Source organism: Dendropsophus ebraccatus, chromosome 6 (assembly GCF_027789765.1).
Source record: "Dendropsophus ebraccatus isolate aDenEbr1 chromosome 6, aDenEbr1.pat, whole genome shotgun sequence".
Classification (NCBI taxonomy): Eukaryota; Metazoa; Chordata; class Amphibia; order Anura; family Hylidae; genus Dendropsophus; species Dendropsophus ebraccatus.
The window spans coordinates 116,606,521-116,628,240 of NC_091459.1; the positions used below are offsets into that span (position 1 = coordinate 116,606,521).

General features: G+C 42.5%; 1 protein-coding gene across 1 annotated transcript in view; it reads left to right on the forward strand.

The window, feature by feature from the left end:
* HPCAL1 (hippocalcin like 1) overlaps positions 1-21,720 on the forward strand; it is a 113,083-nt gene that overhangs the window by 63,095 nt on the left and 28,268 nt on the right. Inside the window, exon 3 of the mRNA XM_069975724.1 lies at positions 8,779-8,849. The gene's annotated coding sequence lies outside the window, so the exon portion shown is untranslated. The remainder of the gene's footprint in view (positions 1-8,778; positions 8,850-21,720) is intronic.

Here is a 21,720-nt window from a genome sequence, read left to right on the forward strand (position 1 = left end):
CCTGAGGTGTAAAATAGCCTTATTAAATAGCCAATAAAGGAATTCTTGTGTCTATCTTTCAATGCTACTGATTTCATGGGGGGTATAATATGGCCTAAGGGGGTATGAATTGGTTTAGGTCAAAATATACCCAGGGGTATAATCTAGCCTAGACCAAAATACACTCTGGGTATAACCTAGCCTAGGCCAAAATACACCAAGGAAATAATCTAGCCTAGGCCAAAATATACCCAGGGTATAAACTAGGCTAGGCCAAAATACACTCAGGCTATTACCTAGCCTAGGCCAAAATACACCCGGGAAATAATCTAGCCTAGGCAGCTTTAACCCCAGGTATAGTCTGGACTGGGATTATTCTTTGGCCTGTTACACCTGCATGGTCATTATTTGCTTACATACATTTAGTACAATAGACCCGGTAACAGTTTACATGTTTGTTTTTATTCACATAATTTTTTCTGTACAAACACGATCCCTATTTGCAAAGCACATAAAGCGTCGGCTGAGGATTAGTCGTACGTTTCTGCTTGTGTTTGATGCTCGGAGAGATGTGCGCTAGACTCCTGTAATGTTTTTTCTGTTTCATCTCCTAATTTAATAAGGCCTTTTATGTTTTTAAGCTGCCGTCGTGCTATAGAAGTAATGGAGGTTGTAGATAATGTGTACATTTACAGCACAACAGGCGGTGTTCCGCAGCTATTTCCCTTAATCTTGGCTCCCTTCTTCTCTTCGGCGCTCAATCACTTTAATGCCCGCTGTAGCTTCTTCTAGTGTTTCTTATTGCCATTTCCTGATGCAAGTGTCACATTTTGTGCAGCAAATCAGTCAGGGGCCGACACTCAAGCAGCGCGAGTTTCCCTAGGGGTGGAATTGGTAACCTTGATTGAAACTTTAGTCTTGTATTTTGATTAGTTGGGCTTCTATTAGATAAGTCCTTTACTAACATTTAATAACCACAAAGGAAACGAGAGTACGTTTGAGAAATTAAATTCTGGGGAAACAATGGATCGAACTAGAAGATGTAAAAGATTAATGAATCTCTGGTGGGGGTATTTTCATAAAAAACAATAAATTCCAACCAAAATTTAATCTTCATGAACTGTGTAAAATTTACATCTTCTTCCTCTTCTTCCTCTTCTTCCTCTTCTTCCTCTTCTTCCTCTTCTTCCTCTTCTTCCTCTTCTTCCTCTTCTTCCTCTTCTTCCTCTTCTTCCTCTTCTTCCTCTTCTTCCTCTCCTTCTTTTTCCTCTTCCTTTTCCTCCTCTTCTTTCTCCTCTTCTTCCTCCTCCTCTTCCATCATCTCCATCTCCATCCAGGATTTTTTTTCTTCCTTCAGTACTCATAGGGGGGCCCTCCCATTTTTTAAGTAGTTATAGAACAGCCCATCCCCCTTTTCCCTAGTAATTGTAGCGGTGCCTCCTTCCTCTTACAAAGTACTTATACCTGATCCCCTTATACTCAAACTCACTTGAGCTTAAAACAGTGCCCTCCTATTTCCCCCAGTAGTCATAGAAGAACTTTCTCCCCTTGCGCAAGTGGTCAAAGATAGACCTTCTAACAGTACTCGCAATGGGTCTCTCCCATTCTGCCAGTATACATAGAAAGGCCTTCCTCCATATGCTCAGTAGTCTCAGCAGAACCTTATTACATCTTGTTCTCCATTTATATAGCACAACATATTTAGTCCCTGTCCATCTTGGAAACACTAATGAAGGACCAAAACACATTGCCTCGAGCATTTATGGAAATGTGATGTCAGTTCTAAGCTCCATGCTTAAACCTATAGAATGAAAGGTTGTCCATCTCCACAGTGCCTACGTTGTACCATCATCATCTGTAGAGGATCAGGGACTAATAATTGTGGTAAATGTAATGTTTTCAGTGGTACCGAACAACTACCCTCAAGATTTAGAGGTAATGCGGCTGCAATATGAGTGTAAAAGCAGTCTCCATAGTCCTTAAAGGGTTTTTATGGGCAACAGAAGATGGCTGAAGCTTTCTGTTCCCCAGCACTCACTTTTGACAATTATACATCTTGGAAGTAAGTCTTCCAAGATGTGGAGTGAAGCGGGTGCATATCCAGACCATTGCTTGCAGTCATGGTTTTGCCTGCCCAAGATCGGAATAAGCACCTGCCCCTCCACATTTTGTCAGTAAACGTCTGGCAGCAGAAGGTTTCATCCTTATTTTGCTCCCCAGCTAACCCCTTGAAGTTATTGTAAGGTCGCAAATTTATTTAGACCAAAAAGAACACTTTGAGGGTCCAGCCACTTAATGTTAAAATGAGCTTATTCAGATGATGGATTATAGAGGGTTCCAATGCATTTCATGTGTATAAAATGCCCTGAATTGTAGACATTATGCTATATGTCTGAAATGTGCCAGTCTGTCTGGAAAAGCCCCTCATAAATGGGCATCCTTATGGTGTTGGTTTTTGCAACAAACTTTTTTTTTTTTTTTAATGGGGATAGTTCTGTGAGTCATCTTTGCTAAAAGAGTGGACAATAGTATCCTGGTACAGGTTCTTGCTCAAAGGGCAACATAAATGTGTCAAAGTGAACTGGCCTTTTTTTTTTTTTTTACATGGGCACAATCGGAGCGACAGTAGTTAATTGTATGCTGTATCCCAACTAACAGCAATAGTCCACTGAAATTTAAAGCGGTTATGCAGAATTAGAAAAACATGCCTGTTTTCTTTCATAAACAGCACCACAACTGTTCTCAGATTATATGTGGTATAGCAACTGTGCTCCATTCACTTCAATGGAACTGGATTGCATTATCACACACAAACTGAGGACAAGGGTGGTACTGTTTCTGGTAAAAGCAACTAATATACGTGGTCAAGGTCTCACAAACCGAATTTAATATGATGTCAATATGTTACCTATCATAAGTTTTTTTTTTTTTTTAAACACCCTATGGAGTCTGCCGGTCTCTAAGGTAGATCCAACAGACTCAGAAAAGATGTATAATATGGCCGATGAATGGATAGAATATATTGTTCATGCCCATTGTTAGGTTTATCTCCAAAACCTGCTTTATTCATGGAAATCCTGATTGCCTCCGTCTCCCTCCTGAGGGTAAAAATGAGTCAGACCTTCTCCTTGTTAATCTCCTTTGGACACGATTCTGCTGCGAAATGTTGTGTTTGTTGCCGCATCTCAATTTATCTCCTGTAAATCCTGAAATCTGTTTACTGTATGTAATTAAATGTGAACTTGTCTAAACACGAATTGTCATACCCGCGCCGCCCGCCCCGCTCACAAACAATGCGAGATTTCCTCGTAATCCATATTAAGCCTAAAACAGACTGAATTGCTTATGATGGACGGCCTCTGAATATTCTTATATAACCAGAATGAATTCTGAGGATGCATGGTATGCATTTGTAGTGTCCCAGTACAGGTGTACAGTGCTAACCTTTTTATTCCACCTGTCAAAAGGTGTATCTGTCAGGTGTCGCACTCTGGGATGATAGGTGTCATTTTCACCATCACCACTTGGTGTCTCACTCTCCCTTCTTCTCTGTGCACAGCTAAAGGAATGTCAAGGGTTAACTTGTCTCTTTACTTTTCGCTGTTCTGTCCCATCGCTAGCTTGGGTGCCTGACACTCTATCTCCTATCACACTCTTACACCTCACTCCTTCTGCCATTTTCCCCACCAATAGGAGGTTAGTCCTGGTCACCCCATTTAGGATACTTAGTTTCTGGTGGGAGGGTCTTTTTGTCTGGCGTATGGAGAAAGAGAGAGAGACACTTGCCTTTGTCATGGATAGCAAAAAGTGGTCAGGACTATCCAAAGACAGGATTAGTCTGCAGTGGAGCAAATAGCATAAGCTGACGTACTCTATTGTATCTTGCTCAGCCTACCCAGGTAATCTTGAGAGATTGACTTTGCCCAGTTGTTCAACCTTAGGACTCTTACTACCAGACCTGATACTTGATGGGCTCTTCTGGCGAAAGGTGGTTTTCTTCATCTCTTCTCCTCAACCATGAGTACGGGAGTTCCCTTCTTCACTTACACAAGTCACAACAAGTCATCCCAGCAAAGTACTGTACTATGTAGGCAAGTTTCCCAAGACAGTCCCTTAACCAACTCAACTTAGCTACACTACTTCACGAATTCAACTCTGCTACACTTTTTAACCTACTATCGTCACTTTAAGCACCCAAGCTAAATGTTCAGTGTTGTCCATCAGGAGAGAGAAAATTATCGGTTTTGATTATTTTTGGCTTCTCTTACAAAACCTACTGTATTGCACTGAAGATTACTCAGGACTCCATTGTACCTGCTACTCTTACAAATCCCAGTGCCAGTGTGTGCGGGGGGTGGGTTTCACCACTTCAGGCCATAGTGACAAGTGCCCAAGTAAAACACCAACCAGCCCACTGCTCCTACCACCTAGCAATCCCGGGCCATGGCACATTTATGCTGGGATTTCATAGGCTTTTTCACATTTTGAATATAGGTTTTCAAAAATGACGCCCATAAAGTGGCACTTTTTTAATTTTATTTATTTTCTTTCATATGAGTTATAAGAAATCTAAGAACAGCACCACTCTTGTTCAAATACTGTGACTGGCATTACAACTCATAACAATTTTAAAAAAGGCTGAGATCAATACCAAACACAATTCCTGGACAAAAGCAGTGCTGTTTTTAGCCCCCCCTTTTTTTCTAGAGTCCTATAACTAGTTTTAAAATTAAAAGGGTTGTCCCTTGAAGGATATTGCTGGTTAACTATCTGTGCAATGCCTCCGCAAATTAATGGAGTTGGGAAATGCTAGAAGTTCCAGGCAATAAGGTATTGAAGCCAAGCACTTCTGATCTGGGTGCCAAATTTCTGCCTTATAATAGAGGGCACTGTTCAGTCTTTGCTATGACGTCCCAGTTCCATGTATGCCACTGGAGTTAACAAAAAGATGACTTAGGCACAGCAATAAAAAGCAACATAGCTAAATGTGAAGGTAATAGAAGTAGAGAATGTAGAGTCTCATGAAATAACTAATAAATCAGTGACATAGAACCTCTGTCCCCTAACTCCCACTATAGAGTATTATGAGATACAGTGGTGGTGACATGACCCAGCTGCAATAATGAAATGAATGGATACACCTGAGCCGGGATGAAACAGGGGATACTGCAGGGATACATTTGTCTTATGTACATTATTTGTATATACCTTACAATTGGGACAGACTAATTTTCATTGTATGTTCTGTTCCTTATTATATAATAATCCATATTTAGGCTATGTTCAGTCTACGTAAAACTACGTCCGTTGTTGCCGATGGCAACTATGGCCGTAGTTTTTGTGCAGTGGAACACGGCCTTTTAAGCTATAAGATCCCGGCCAGAGCGTACACACATCGTATACGCTCCGGCTGGGATCCCATACGGGCCCCCAAAAAACTGACATGTCAGTTTTCTGCGGCCGGAATTCAGTGAATTCCGGCTGCAGAAAGCCCTGTCAGTTCACACAGTGAAGCGAGCGGCTTCGGCCGCTCGCTTCACTGTGGGCTATGGTAAGCTCTGATGCGGGCAAGCGCTGATGCGCCCACATCAGAGCTCTGCGGCCGGAAAGATCACCCGGCCGGTACTTAAGTACCACTGAGATAATCCGGACAGAGACTGGCCGTTCCGTGACCTGGCCAGGGTCACGGAACGGCCAATCTCATACGTTGTATGAACATAGCCTTAAAGGGATTATCTGCTGTGCGTATTACAGAGCTCTCATTTACGTCTATGGGCTCCCTGTGTAACCAATAAACCAATTTTTGAATCCTATAGAGACACTGTAAAGCTGTTCATTTCTCTATTAGATGAGGGTTTTGGGTAAGGTGTCCTTCCTGTTAACTCATAATTCCCTATTAGGCTGGGTTCACACACAGTATATTTCAGGCAGTATTTGGTCCTCATGTCAGGTCCTCATAGCAACCAAAACCAGGAGTGGATTGAAAGCACAGATAGGATCTGTTCACACAATGGTGAAATTGAGTGGATGGCTGCCATATAACAGTAAATAACTGCCATTATTTCAACATAACAGCCGTTAAATATTTGCCATTAAATGACGGCCATACACTCAATTACAACATTGCGTGAACAGATCCTTTCTGTGCTTTCAATCCACTCCTGGTTTTGGTTGCTATGAGTACCTGACATGAGGACCAAATACTGCCTGAAACATACTGTGTGTGAACCCAGCCTAAGGGTATGTGAGACTGTACATTATTGCATATAGTACATGATGTTACTCCTTTCCCTCATTCTCCTAGCAGAATTCCAGATAAAAAGAATAACAACAATAAATAAATGGTTAGAATGTGGCTCGTGTATTCCTGTGTTTAGTGTTATGTTGTGCGCCAGAAAAACATATTAAACAGGCTGACAGGCCCTGTAGATAACCTTTTAGTTGTTGTCAGGCAACACGCTGTTAGTAATAGTCCTCGTGGTACTACTCTGCGGCGCTGATGTCATAACAGATAAGGCTACTGGCAGCGCCCTGATCATTTATCTCCGCAGTGCATTCACTTCTAAATTAAATAAAAGCTTCGGTTTTAGTGGAAGTTAAAGAATTATTCCAGGAGGCCCAGCAGATGGCAGATACAAAGGAGTAATGGTTACTGATCATAATATTCATCTGACCACTTAGCTGCCAAAATCCGACCAAAGGGATGACAAACTGTAGCACCATATCCTGGAGCCTCTAATTCCTCTCATCTACTCCTAAAGCCGACCGGTCATCAAGACTAAAGTGGTGTAACTAAGCACATGGCTGGACAGGGCGAGTTATCGTGATTCTAGGTATACCTTTTTTATTTTAATAGTACTCTTCATCGGTGAGATATAAGCATTTTTGTTATGTAAATTAGACTAAAGTGCCCAGGGGGCGGTCCCCATTATGACAAGAGCCCAGGTAGTTCAGCCTGTGTCATTGTTATCATCGCCCCCTGGACCTCTTGCACTAACCTAGTCCATGGGACTGACTGCTACTAGATAGGACAAGGGATTGTATTTTATCATGCAGGGGACCGCCCCTAGGGCACTTGAGCTTAATTTGTATATTAACAAAATGATTTATATCTCAGCACTCAGAAACTATTAAGATAAATACGGTATGCCTAGAATCAGGATAACAATCTCTTTTTAGCCATGGGCCTATTTTCCCCTGTTTTCCTGTTGACAGATTCAGTATAACATGGGAAAAATAGAATTTGCTTATAAGAAAATGGTACAGACAGTGGACCTTGCCACCATGATGAATGTGCCGGCGCCAGCAAGCTAGTATGAACAAAACATTTTCAATACTTTTAGTGGTACATTCACTTTAAAGGGGCCCTATTAAACTAGAAAAAAAATGCAATACCACATACAGCCAGTAAACAGGAGTGGCGCTGTTTCCAAACATTTTTGTAATTTTGCCAGGTTTTGAAGGCACAAATGTAGGGCGACACTATGTATTCAACAGGGAAAATATGACTTCATGGCGTCCCATTTTTTTTAAAGAATTTCCCACAAATCAGGCCAATACCAGAAGTTGAGAATCAGTCAGACACTTTACGGAGAGCCAGCAAATGTGTGGCTTCCTAAATATAGAGCCAGGCACAAATGATATGCAGCAGGAATGAAGGTTGGACACTTGGGAAATGAAAAGAAATGTTCAGTTACTTTTAATCAATTCACTTCTGAAAAGTGGTTCTTCTGGGACAGGAGATCTATAATGTTGTTTTTTCTTAGTACAAGGCATATGACGGCACCGGAGTAATGTAAGGCTGAAGCTCTGAGCTCAGTGTCTAGACTTAATGAATTTTCATTGATCACTTACTATATAACGTAACTGTGCAAGCCAGGAGACAGAACAAGAAGACTTCTTAGAAGTCCTCAATCTAGGGAATACGTTCAATAACAGTAGGGGGTGGAGGAGGGGGGTGCTCTTCATTATAGGAGGGAAGTATATGGGGCAACTGCAAAATAATGTATGTATATGAAACTTTTAAGCCTTGGCTACATGGAAGTGTTGTAATTAGAGATGAGCGAACCTGGAGCATGCTCGAGTCGATCCGAACCCGAACTTTTGGCATTTGATTAGCGGTGGCTGCTGAAGTTGGATAAAGCCCTAAGGCTATGTGAAAATCATGGATATAGTCATTGGCTGTATCCATGTTTTCCAGACAACCCTAGAGCTTTATCCAAGTTCTGCAGCCCCCGCTAATCAAATGCCGATCGTTCGGGTTCGGATCGACTCGAACCCGAACCCAGTTTGCTCATCTCTAGTTGTAAGCCTAATATATTGTCTTTATATGTTTCTGTGTATAACTGTAGAGGAGTTCCGCTGGTAGTGTGAGATCATGTAGGTCATTTAATGCCTATTCTATACATTTGTGTGATTGCATTCATCTCAGGCCCTACTGCAAGCATGCCTCCTGGCTGATGATTGACAGCTCTGTCTGCCATGACATGAGGCGTGCTTGCAGCAAGGGAAGAAATGAATGCAAAGACGTGACTCCTTGACTAAGAGCTGCTGTGTAAAACCACAATGACTCCAGGTACCTAATTCCAGACAGACATATCATGCATATGTATAGAATGGTTATTAAATGACCAAGTTGCATGTTGGTGACATTGAGTATACTCTATTTTTGGGAAATAAGTACTGATAAAGAATTAAGCTTTATTACAGTAGTTGTGCAGCCAGTGACACTTTGTTTTATACTATCCCATCTATACCGAGCACTGTAACAGTTAATCCTAATCTCATCCTTCTCTGCAGCATGCAAGTGGCGTTTTCTTGGACGACATCCATATAGACTTCCTGCAGCACGCACTTCTACACCCATTGAGGTAGGTTTGACATTTGCTTATAACTTGCCTTGGTCTTCTGTTGATGTAAGAAGCACTTTGCAGTTGTTCTATGGAACATCACTTCAATGGAACTGAAATCCACACCCAAACTGAGGACAGGAGTGGTGCTGTTTCTGGAAGAAAGCGGCCATGTTTTTGTAAGCCTGGATAAACCCTTTAAGGAATGGATAAATCGTTTTACAGAGCAGCTTTCCACTGTAACTTATCGTAACGCCTATATACCAGGGTGGTCCTCATATAAAAAAAAAAAAACTTTTATAATTTGCTTTACAATGTAAAGAGACAGCTACATGTACATGTATGATAGAATGTGCTTTTCCTCTGAACATTGCCTACTTTACATACCAAAGCCACGGGCTTCAGACACTCAGTACAGAGTCTGTCAGTATACAGACTCAGTGTAGAGACTGTCAGAATAATAAAAAAAGCAATAGAAATCAAAAAAGCAATTAAAATGACCACAGTAGAAAGCACACCGAAACACCAGGCTCAACAAGCCAAGTCTGTGACCCCAATATTTTACGGAATGCCTCTGTCCCACTCGCTTGACTTTCTCGCAAATTTATAAGGCCAAGCACTATGCAGTAGATGGAGGAGGACTCCTTAGTCGGGTATCGTGAATAATGCAGGGATGTAGCGGAACAAACAAATTGTGGGGGCCAATACAATCCTCTAGCCAGATGGCAAGACAAGCCGTATATGTGAATGCAAGCGATATAGCCCTGAATTACAGGTCCAGCTCTAGGTAAGGCTAGGTCTACCACAGTAACACAGTAAGGGTCCTCTTACATGACGCAAAATGGGACTGTGCAACGACGTAGGCGAGCGCCTCTTTTACGCTCCTAGAATGCATCCCAGCTCAGGACTTTCTTTGAAATTAGGATTCTACAGGGACCTACTGCTGTTCACTGCTTCAGTTTCACAGCACCTGCACTTCTCTACTCTCCTACTTGGCTCCAGACATGCGACGTCCTCTGCATGTTGTAGAAGACTTGAGGCTGGCATCATGAAGCCAAGCAGGAAGGGAGAGGAGTGCAGGTGCCTCAGCACTGAAGCAGTCAACTTCCGCTGCAGGCAGTGTATCAGGCTGCCTGCATCGGAAGCTCTCTGTACTTGGACATACTGGGACCGGAGCTCGTCATTGAAAGGAGCAGAGCAGCCATCTGGAGGCCGTGTGAGTGGCCTTTAAGTGTGAGGGGGGGGGGTGGCTAAATTGCATAGAAAAGGGCGGATGTAATTCTGTTCCCAAAAGAAAATTCCAAAAGTTTTATAATGCAGCCAAGGTGGCCCACGGACTGGCAATCTGGGCAGCCCACCAGGCATTTGCCCGGTCTGCCAGATTTTCAGTCCAGGCCTGACCACATCATTCCAAACTGGATCGTTATTAGTTTTACATGCAGCGTTTCAGGATATATATATATATATATATATATATATATATATATATATATATATATATATATTCATATCCTCTAATGGGACATTTGAAAATGCATTATTTTAAGGGAGACTTCGGCTCTAATAAATGTAATCTCAAAGCATGATAACTTGGTATGTGCAGCCTCTTTGTGCAAGTTGTAAGTTCTATTTTACCACTAAGCTTATGTACATGCAGTACTTATACTGACACTCTGTGCACTTTGAAGATGCTCTTAAGAAAAGTGGAGCAGAGGGTGACAGGACTCTGTTTATCTCACATAGACATGGCAGGAAGTGTATTTTCAGCCTTGCCTTGTGTCTGTATCATCCTCCTTCCTGTATACAAGCACTTGGCATCAGGTCTTGGCAATATGCTGAATAACTTTAGCATTTCAAGTTAAACTTTTTCTGTACTTTTCACTTAATAGGTGAACCAAAATTGCAGGATATGTATGTAAAAAATATATCTATACATTCCTAAAGGCTTTGATTTAAAATAACACAGGACAATTTTAGCAACCATATTACATGACAAGTGCTGCTTAAATGATACATCATAAGTCACATGATATTTGCTTTAAAGGGGGAATGGGTCATAAGTCATAGGTCACAGTCATGTCATAAATGTGTATAAGCTGGCCATGGTATCCAGAAGAAGGGTGAATGGCTAGCCCTTCTCTTGCCATACACCCAATGGATTTACATGGATGGTACTGTATATCGGGGGACTGTATATCCTGTGGCATATGCAGGGTTCAAACAAAAGATGTCCCTGAATAGTAATTTCATGGAAGAGAGCTTTTTCAGGCTCTGCTCAGTAAAACGGTCCATCATGTAGAGTCGTGTACGATATCGGTTTTGTAAGGAGACGTGCAGGCATTCCTTTGAAGCCTATTGTTGAAAGGAAATGTAATTCTTAAAATACATGTTTGGCTTTTCCCAGCGGACGTGTCCCTTGTATCTCACTTCCTCTGGATTACTCTGTGCAGCATGCAGCTCATGCTCCAAGTCCCTGCCATTACACAAAACCAAGACCTGCATGAATTCTTGCCGATTCCCCTATGCAAGGAAGGGGGGGGGGGGCATATTAGTGCTATTTAGGGATTTGCTACCAAATATCTGATTCAACTTTGTAAGCAAACGGTAGAAAAGAATCAAAATTACTGTGCATAGTGTAAACCGCAGAGGAAAGAGACCCCTTTTGTTCTCATGATCTCTGGGGACTCCCTTCATATCCTAATAGTTGATTTCTTTTAAGTCTGACACAGTGCTCTCCGCTGACATCTCTGTCCAGAGCATTAGCAAATCCCCATGGAAAACTTCTCCTGCTCTGGACAGAGGTGGCAGCAGAGAGCACTGTGTCAGACTGAAAAGAAAACCACATTTCCTGCAGGACATACAGCAGCTGATAAGTACTGGAAGACTTTCTAAATAGAAGTAAATTACAAATTTTCTGAAGCTTATTTGAAAGAAAAAGATTTTCGCTGGATAACCACTTTTAAGGAAGTAAATGGCCCAACTAATGCTGTGGGCCCTCTGCTGCTATTAACATTTGTCAGGAATTGCTGTTCCCGGACCCCGGCTCTGATCAGTGCTATACACAGCCGGGTCCTGTCACTTATTAAAACAAGAAAGTGGTAAATTGATAGGATTAGTAGTCTTATAATAATGTCTAGCTGTATTCGTAAACTGGCCATATATTTTACATGTCTGTAGGCCGAACATCCTTTCAGCTGACAGATATCTCTTTGGATGTTCCCCAACCCCATGAAAATGCGAGATCTGTTCAGTTAAGCATGCGTGTATTCTGAAAACGGAGAGCGGAATAATCTGCTGCCGGATACGTGTCGGCAACTTATCTCCCATAAATCAAGAGTGTCAAATATGTCAGACTGTTCTGTCCCTGGCATCTTATCTCTTTACATTGGGTCCTCAAAAAAATCTTCTCCAGCCTTGTCCAGTCTTAAATTATTAGGGAATTCTGTGTAAGTAGAGGGGGTTCCCCTCAGCACCTAAATCTTATGGACAGACCATTAATTTTAATAAGAACAGTGTAACGCTTTAATTTCCCCGTGGTTGATGTAAGGAAAAATAAACACTTGCTTCTAGTTTCTCCCACAAATCGAATGATCATTTTGGTTCTGGCAACTAAATACTTTGTTAGAAGAGGTCCACAATCCTAAGCAGATCCCAAAGTTTGAGACTTCCTTGAATAAAGTGTAGTGCAGTTTTCCTCTGTTGTCCTAATCGGTGAGGACCCTGTGGACGGACACCCACCCATCAGCTTGTTATCCCCTGTATCCTCTTCTAGATAACTTTGCTAGCTGGAAATATTCCTTAAAGGGGTTATCCAGCGCTACAATAACATGGCCACTTTTCCCCTCTTGTCTCCAGTTCAGGTGTGGTTTGCAATTAAGCTCCATTTACTTCAATGGAACTGAGTTTGAAACCCCACCCAATCTGGAGACAAGAGAGGGGGAAAGTGGCCATGTTTTTGTAGCACTTGATAACCACTTTAAAGGACAACCTAGATTTATAGAACAGCAAATAAGCTGATTTTAGAAACGGCCATAGACTGACTGACATATATTGGATTGTTAATTCCGTATTCGGGGTTGTTTAGTAAGCAGATGTGCAAACAAAAGTGCAGATCTGACTTTTTTTTTTATTTTGACAAAGGTCATGGTGCTGGCTCATACTTCTCAGGAAGTTGTCTCCTGCCCGGCCTCTCTATCCGGGAGTCTTACAGAAGCTCCAGTGTCAGAATGATCTCTGTACAAGAGACACCAAGTAGTCGGAGTCCTGATGAATCTCCGACTCATGATCAATACTTTTTAATCCAGAATAGTGTGACCTGTCTGAGACCCTTTACATGATGTAACCGCTGTAGTAGAGAGAGGCGATGGTGGGGGCACTGATACCGCTTACACTGCCTGTTTAACTATATTATGTGATATTATTGTCTCCGTGTCAGGTAATTATTAGCAACAAATAATTGATGGTATAACAAAGACTGTTATTAAAGGGGAAGTGCGGCACTGACTTTTCTTTTAAATCTAGCACCACATCACATTTTGCCGGCATCCATGGCGTCCAGGACGTCCCGCCCCCAGCTGGAAGTCCATTAGTCTTAATCTTTTTTTGTTAATTGTGTCAACACATTGGCCCGGCGGCCATCTTGAGTCAACGCGTCGTGCTGTGATGATTTAAGGGCCGACCAAGCATTCTTCTCCTATAAGCAAGCCACCACCTCTGCCCCTGTCTGTGATGTGGGTCCCGGCGATCACATGATTTGACGCACCCACGTCACTGACAGATAACTTGTCTTTCATTCATGTAAATTTCTGCTTATTCTGGGCTTAAGTAGTCAAGTGGGTGGTCCTAATCACTGGTTAACAGCTCTTAACATGCAGGCATTTATACAAATATAGCTGTTAATCACTGACTAGGACCGCCCATTTGACTACATAGCCTAGAATAAGCAGATGTTTATATGAAGACAAGTTATCTTAGAACTTTTCCCACAGAACTATATCTTTATATCAAACTGCTCAGCTCCACCTTCTGTATAACATTCTCTCTGCAGATTATACTGCACTTTTTATGACTGGTTTGCTTTTAAAGCGGTTTTCCAGGCAAAACATAATGATGACCTATTCTCGGCTATCCTCCCTACAACTGGCACCTCTGCCAATCAGTTGTTCAGCACCCACACTATACAGTGAATCGGGTCGGAAGCAGTTTCATAGTTAATAAAGTTGAAAAAAAACGAGTCCATCTAGTTCAACCTATAACCCTACTGTGTTGGCTCTGTTCATCAGGTAATGGTGTTGATGTGTGACTTTAGCTCCACTCCCATTCAAGTGAATGGTGGCTGAGATGCATTAACTAGGTCCAGTCACTACACAGTGAACAGAGATAGACTGCTTCCTGCCCCATTCACTGTGTAGTGCGGATGTCTATCAACTACTCGGCAGTGGTGCCCAATGGAGCCTTGTTACGATTCTGTAAAACTCTGAGGTGATAGCGATAGCAGTGTGCATGAGGTCTGAGACTCTCTTAGGGTGGTATTACACGGAACGATTATCGTTTGAAAAATCGTTAAATCGTTCGGATTTGAACGATAATCATTTCGTGTAATAGCAGGCAACGATTAAACGACCAACAAGAAATCATTGATCGTTTAATAGGATCCGGACCTATTTTTATCGTTTGATCGTTCACTCATCGTTCGCATATCGTTCGGTGGAATAAGAATTCACAGCTGAAACGTACGCAATATCGACGACTAAACGACCGCAAGAACGATCATAAATAACGATCATCGTTTCATGTACTTGGGCGAATGATTTCGGGTCGTTTGCTTTAGCGGTCGTTTAAGATCGTTTATCGTTAGTCGTCGGAAAATTGCTTGGTGTAATAGTACCCTTAGACACCTTCTATATTCTTCTCAGATTTACTAGCACAAAAATGTACAAACAAAACAAGAAAAATGATCTCCCAAAAATAGGAAGGGTAGTGTCTTTTCCAAGATAACTGCTATGGAAATAGCATTCGATATACAAAAGAAGTTTTATAAACATGAAGTTCTAGATTGTTGAACATTGCCTCTTATTATAGTCCGCAGTTTACATTCCTTGTGTAAGGTAGACAAGTTGGTATGACAACTCCCGTATCGGAGTCACAACGAACCTTCAAAACAACCTCCACCTCCAGTCCACATTGGGTTTTATATCAACACGCATCTCTTCTAGAGATGAGCGCAACTTGATGATGCTTGAGTCCGATCATTCGGCATTTGATTACCAGTGGCTGAAGACGTTGGGAAAAGCCCTAGGGAGTCCGGGAAAACATGGACACAACCATAGGCCATAAGCTGTTTCCTTGAACTCCCTAGGGCTGCATCCAACAACTTCAGCCACCCTAATTCAAATGCCAAACAATCAGACTCGAGTTGCGCTCATCTCTAGTCTCTTCCATTACTGTCTTACAGCCCAATGGCATCTGTCTAAACCTTTAGTAGAAAATTTCCTTCAGTCCGATACTCTGTTATTAATCTTATAATTTTATACTACATGGTTTTCTCTAAACCCTTGGGATTGTTCAGTTAAGATTCCCTTCCACCAACCATAAAATGTCTTCATCTTCATATGGATCTACAATTCAGTGCCCATACTCTACTGATCTTACGCAGAGGCATACAAACGTTTTCTTGCTTGGATTATGTAATGTATTGGCGTTTTCCAGAAGTGTCCGTCAGGGGCGGATTAACAATACCATAGGCCCCGGGCTGTTCACCAAGCTTGGGCCCCCCCACCCACTGTAACTATGGCAGCACTAGCATGGTGTTCATAGCACAGTATAGATAATGTCCTGATGTCCTGATTTGTGCAAAATTGCCATAAAAAAAACAAGATTTTTTGCAAATTATGGCGGAAGTGTAGCCAGGAGACAGTACACCACTGAAAGTATAAGACTTTTTGGGTGGTCATGGTCCCCGCAGGAACTCAGGGCCCCGGGCTACCACCCGAAACGCCCCTATGATAATCCACTACTGGTGTCCGTGCAGGTTTGGGTTCATTGATTGGCAGAAAAGCGGCTGTGATAACAAGTTACGACAATAGGATCTTCTATTGGGGCAGCATGTTGGGGGGGGATCACCCATTGTCTTTAGGTAGGAGACGGGTTCTATACTGGAATCAAGTCTAGTGGTAAGTGGTTGAAAATCAAGGCGCCTTATACATCTCAATTGGTTGGAGTCAAGAAGTCCATGTGTCAATTGCCTGTCTTTCTGCCAGGAAAGTTTGCGCCTGGTCAGAGGACTGGGTGCTGGTGAGATCAAGAGCAATTTCTTCAGGAAGATCACTTAAAGTGAATCTGTGACCTCCGGGCTGGCACCACCACTGGATAGTTATCGATGAAAGCATTCAGAACATTCCTTTGTTGCCTCTGTTTTTATTTTCATAAAAATATATGATATATTTGGGCTATGAATAATGTCAAATAGGTGGAGCCTATTGTTCCCTGGGCCCTAGCACCACTATGCCTTACTATGTTGTATACCACCCCAGGCATAATCAGCAACTTACACTGTGCATACAATATAGTCAGACATTGTGGTTTTAGCTCAGGGCCTGATAGGCTCCGCCTCTTTGACACAATTCACATAAATATATTTTTATGAAAATAAAACCACAGGTACACGCAACAAAGGAATGTTCCTAATGCTTTCATTGAGAACTATCAAGTGGTGCTGCCAGCTCAGTAGGTGGTCAGAGGGTCACATTTTTAAGGCCCTATTTCACGGAACGATTATCGACCGATATTGGCCGTCACGGCCGATAATCGTCCCATGGAATAGAAGGCAATGATCAGCCGACATTGTTCATGTCAGCTGATCGTTGCAGTTGTTTGTTTTTCAACATGTTGAAAAACAAGCGACTGATGTAGCAGTGATCTGCTGCCGTCGCTCCGTCGAATAGGAGCGAGTCTGATCATTCTGCATTTGATTACCAGTGGCTGAAGTTAGATGCAGCCCTAGAGAAGTTTTCCAGTAAAGCACCTAACTGTTTGTGTTTGTGCCTATATGTCTCTGCCACCCTCACTGTACTATCGGGTCTTGGTAAGCCGGCCTCCCTCGTCATCTCAGAATGTCATATTCTGTGTATTTGTGAAAGCCCCTCATCAACATAACAGGTATTAAAGGCACATGCGGCTCACCCAAAACTTCTCCAGATTCTGGCACATTGCATTATCATTTAGATCCATTATGGATGTAATTACATGAATCACGTTTGTGTCACTCCCGATTCACACAAGCTTCATGCCATCTGTCTGATTGTTATATTAATTCAGGGACTTTTCATTACGACGTATCAAATGTCAACCATAAGTGAATTAATGAAGCCGTATTAGTATACCATCCTCTGGGACCCATCAGTTCATGTCAGCGACGTGTTAGACATAAATCACGTAACATGGGGACGATGCTTTGAGAATTAATGAAGTTTTCACATATTTTGGGATTGTTTCTTACTTTTTCCATATAATGGATATTTACTGAAGTGTTAAAATAGAGATTTCTATTTGTCCCGATGCACAGGTAATTTTATGGGTAACCAATAAACCGTACCACAAGTTTGTTATGAGTTACTGAGTGCCAGTATCCACACCAGGTCAACCAGGGCACACGTCCGGGCCTACAAGCCTTGGCGAGCCCAAACCTCTACAGAGCTGAGGCCTTTTTTGTGGGATGAAAAGTCCTTTTTTTATTGATGCCACTATAGGATACAAACAATTTGAGAGGCCATGTGACCTGTCATTTTAATAACCTCTTATTACACCCTACCAATTGTAGGCTCTCTAGAGAATTCCACACTTAAAAAACTATATATGAGAGAGTGTAAAGGATTTATGGGGATGTTCCTAGTTTGGGGTCTTATTTACTGATCTGCACCCTCATTACCCTTTTAAAATTATGTTTTAGCAAGTAGTCATTATGTCGCAATTATCAATTAGAGTAGTGTCAGGACAGGACTTGGAGACACTGGACAGGTGAGGCCCTGCACTGGCACCCGCCCAGCTGTCTGTGCCTGCTAACCTCTATCTGCCCAAGGTGGCAGCGGGTAACTGGGCGACAGTCCCTGACCTGAGTTGGTGTAACGCAGAAACACGGACGAGACAAACAAACACAATAGTCTCTAAGTGAACAAGCCGGGTCGGTAACAGTTGGTCGGTGTGGTACAAATTCAGTGGTCGGCAGAAAAGTCAAGTCAAGCAAAAGATTGTGGAAACCAGGGAATAGCAATCAGGAAATAACATTAGCTTAGTCACACTTTAAAGAGGAGCTATTGCAGACAAGGGAGCATGATGGGGACAGTAGTCTTATGGAGGCTGGAGTCCCAGCCCCAGGGCGTGATTGGGGCAGAGACTCCAGCCCCCAAACAGAGCTGACTGGCGGTGCTGGCCTCCAGTCAGCATTACTAAATTGCAGACACCTTTTAGCCGTTCAGCTGGGGGCGGTGAAGCTACAGCAATAACCAGGGACGCCATTGGCGCACCCCTAACAACTAGCCAGGCCAGTCATCGGGGACGCCATCGGCGCCTCCAGAGAGCCGGCAACGTGCTCCTGCAGTGCGGGGAACAGTGCGCGCCCGCCAGCCCCTGACAAGTAGTCCCATTAGTACTAATGCTCATGCTATAGTTATACACATCAGTAGAAGACACTGCAGAGACTGTTAATCTTCTGCCCTTTTAAAATCTCAGACGCTGTTGTAAATCCTCAGACGCTGAAGGTAAAGGTTTGTTAGCACTCGACTATTACCGTCAAAGTAGGAATTAATTCCATCATTAATGGGACTTCCTGCGCCAGCTGATACCTAGATGAACACATTTTGATCCTAAAGGATTAATATCCTCTGTATGATGACCTATGAGATAAACGTCAAGTACTCGGCTGCCACCAGTAGACGCTATGCTGTTGGCACCTTCTATGACTCCGCAGAGCATAACCCTATATTATCCCAGTGTCACTTTATTACCAAGCCCAGGAAAAAAATGAGATTAATGTGGAGTCTTGTTGCTTAGCTTGTTGCCTATGAATATCCATGTAGTGACGTCACCACTTCCTTAGATAAGGTTTTGTATTTATTACTTTATTCTTTTAGCTGAAAAAGAAATAAATGTTTCAGTAAATTTTTAATTGTGTTCAGTCAGTACGTAGTGGAGATGTTTCCCCTGCCCATATCTTACGATTTTTGTAATAATGCTTATGTTATATTGGGACGTATTGTGTGCAAGTAAAATAATTCCAGCTCTTATAGTTCTGCCAGTTTTCATGTGAATGAACTAGAGAGGATGCCAGATGACTTTTCACATATACAGGGAGAAGATGTTCATACAGTTTTCTTCTTGGCCGTTTGATAGCCACGTTTTAGGATGTCATCATTTTGAGCCCAAATAACATCAGATATTTGCAGAATATGGCCGTTATTTGGCTTTAAAACGACGGCCATCTAAGAGACCCCCGTCAATCAGTCAAAAAAAAGATGGTTTGCAGGAAGACAGTACTATCTGTGCTTACATCATTTATAGGAAGATGCAGTCTTCACACAGGGAGATACAAGGGGCTGTACTACTTGTGCCTACATCATTTACAGGGTGGGACAAGAAGGCAGCACTATATTTACGTATAGAAGTTACAGGGTGAAACAGGGTAGGAATACTGTCTGTGCCTTACATTATTTACAGGGAGAGACCAGTAGGCAATGCTTTTTTTACCTATGGCATTTAGATGGAAGGTTAAGGAGGCCCTCCTCAGGCCGGAAGATGCGTGCGGTTTGCACGTGAAACAGCCTGTTGCCTCGGACGCAACTGCACTCTCCTCCCCTCCCCACACAAATTAATGTGTTGATTCAATAAACGGACTGAGTTGCAGCAGAATCGGTAAGTGCAACGGGGGAGATCAGAGTCAGATAGCTTATTAACACACATTACAAAGTTATATAACTTTGTAATGTGTGTTAATTAAGCTTAAAAAATTGCTGGAGTACTCCTTTAACTAAAAATACTGACCATAATCTTAAACATGTCAGTCAGTAAAGGCGTAAAGTTTGCTTTTGTACTGCTAGCACATAATTCTTTACAAAAATGGTCCATCTCCCATTTGACTGTATTAGATAAACGTCTCCATCTGTTGCACATTGACATTCCCTGGCTTTAATATACAACGTCCTAAAGAGAACATTTTGAGTAATTTCCCTTGGCTCTGCATTAACGCTGAGCTGAGTTTGTTGATGGCAATTACTTTATGCAGCGTACAATAAGCAGCGGACCGATCTTTTGTGAACAGTGCATTGTTCCATTGCCGTCTTTTACACGTTTTTTTTTTTTCTTATAATCTCCCGGCTTTCTCTGTTTCTTCACACTCTCATTGTGTAATGTATTCCTTGTTGTATTATCTGCATTGGATGTAAATAGGCGCCTTCAATTGGTTCGGGCATGAGAATGCTAAGCCTAAAAGAAGCTTTGTGTCGACAGTTAAAGGACATCTGGCATGAAAGGGATACGGAGATAACCATGACCTACTGAACAGATTATATTTGCATAAAAACATCCATTGTACATGTAACAGTGTCGTTCTTTGCGCTCTCCTGGCTTATTCGGTTCCACTAGAGAACAAACTGTTACATTAATATGACTTCCCTGTAATCCAACTTTTCCCCCATCTGTTTTTCTCCGCACAATTATTTCATATGATTGATGTCATTCTCATTATGTTAAAACTTCATTAATCTGGGACTCCGTGTCCTGGAATTCCTGGTAATTCACATTCCAACAGAATGAATCCCAGCACTGGATTATAAGGGAATAACCAGATTATTCCATATGGGAGTCTAGGGGTAAAACGGTATACCTGGTCATGCTGCTCTTTTATTTCCATCATGCTGTGTGCTAGAATGTACAGTATATTACCTAGCAAAAAGTACTAGTCAACACACACTCACTCACCCACTGTAAACCCTATGGGAGACTTGCTCTTGCAGGAGAAAAGCCTTTGGGTATGTGCACACTACGGAATCCCGACGGAAAACGCATTGCGGATTCCGCAGTTCGCACCCACTCGCGGGCATTTCCGCCCGTGCCATAGACTCCATTCTATGCACGGCATATTCCGCCGTATATTCCAAAGAATGAACACAAGCGGGTGCGAGCTGCGGAATCCGCAACTGGTTTTCCGTCGGGATTCTGTAGTGTGCACATCAAGATCTACCAATAAATCAGAAATTGGGAATTTTCAGACCTCCAGCAGTTGCAAAATTACAATTTCCATCATGCCTAGAAAGTAAAGCTTTGGGAATTGTAGTTTTGCAACAGCTGGTGGGCCAAAAGTTTCTCATCCTCGATGTTTCCTACCACCTGCAATATCTATCCACAAGATATTCCATAAACGTCCATTAGATGCATCTCTATGACCTCAAGAACAAGGGGCCCTTTGCCAAGGGGCCAGTTTCATGAGTAGTGTTGAGCGGACCTGTCAAACTATTTTGGGTTCAGCAACATTTTCCGAACCTGAACGCTCATCATTTGATTTCCTGCAACTGCAGAAGTTGGATGCAGCCTTAGGACCAGTTCACACTGAGCAAAAGTGGTAGAATTCAGTCTCTCTATGGCAGGGCTTGTGGGCCTCTGCTTCCATTGCTCTCAAAGGATTGACATGTCAGTTTTTCGAGCAGAGAGCGATGGATGCGCAAGCCCTCTCATTGACACACTGAGGCAGGCGGAATTCTGCCGCTTTTGCTCTGTGTGAACTGGCACTTAGAGTGTCCTTGAAAACATGGATACAGCCATAGGCCATTGTGTGTATCCATATTTTCCTGGCAGCCCTAGGGCAGCATCCAACTTTTGCAGCAATGGGGAATCAACTGCCGAG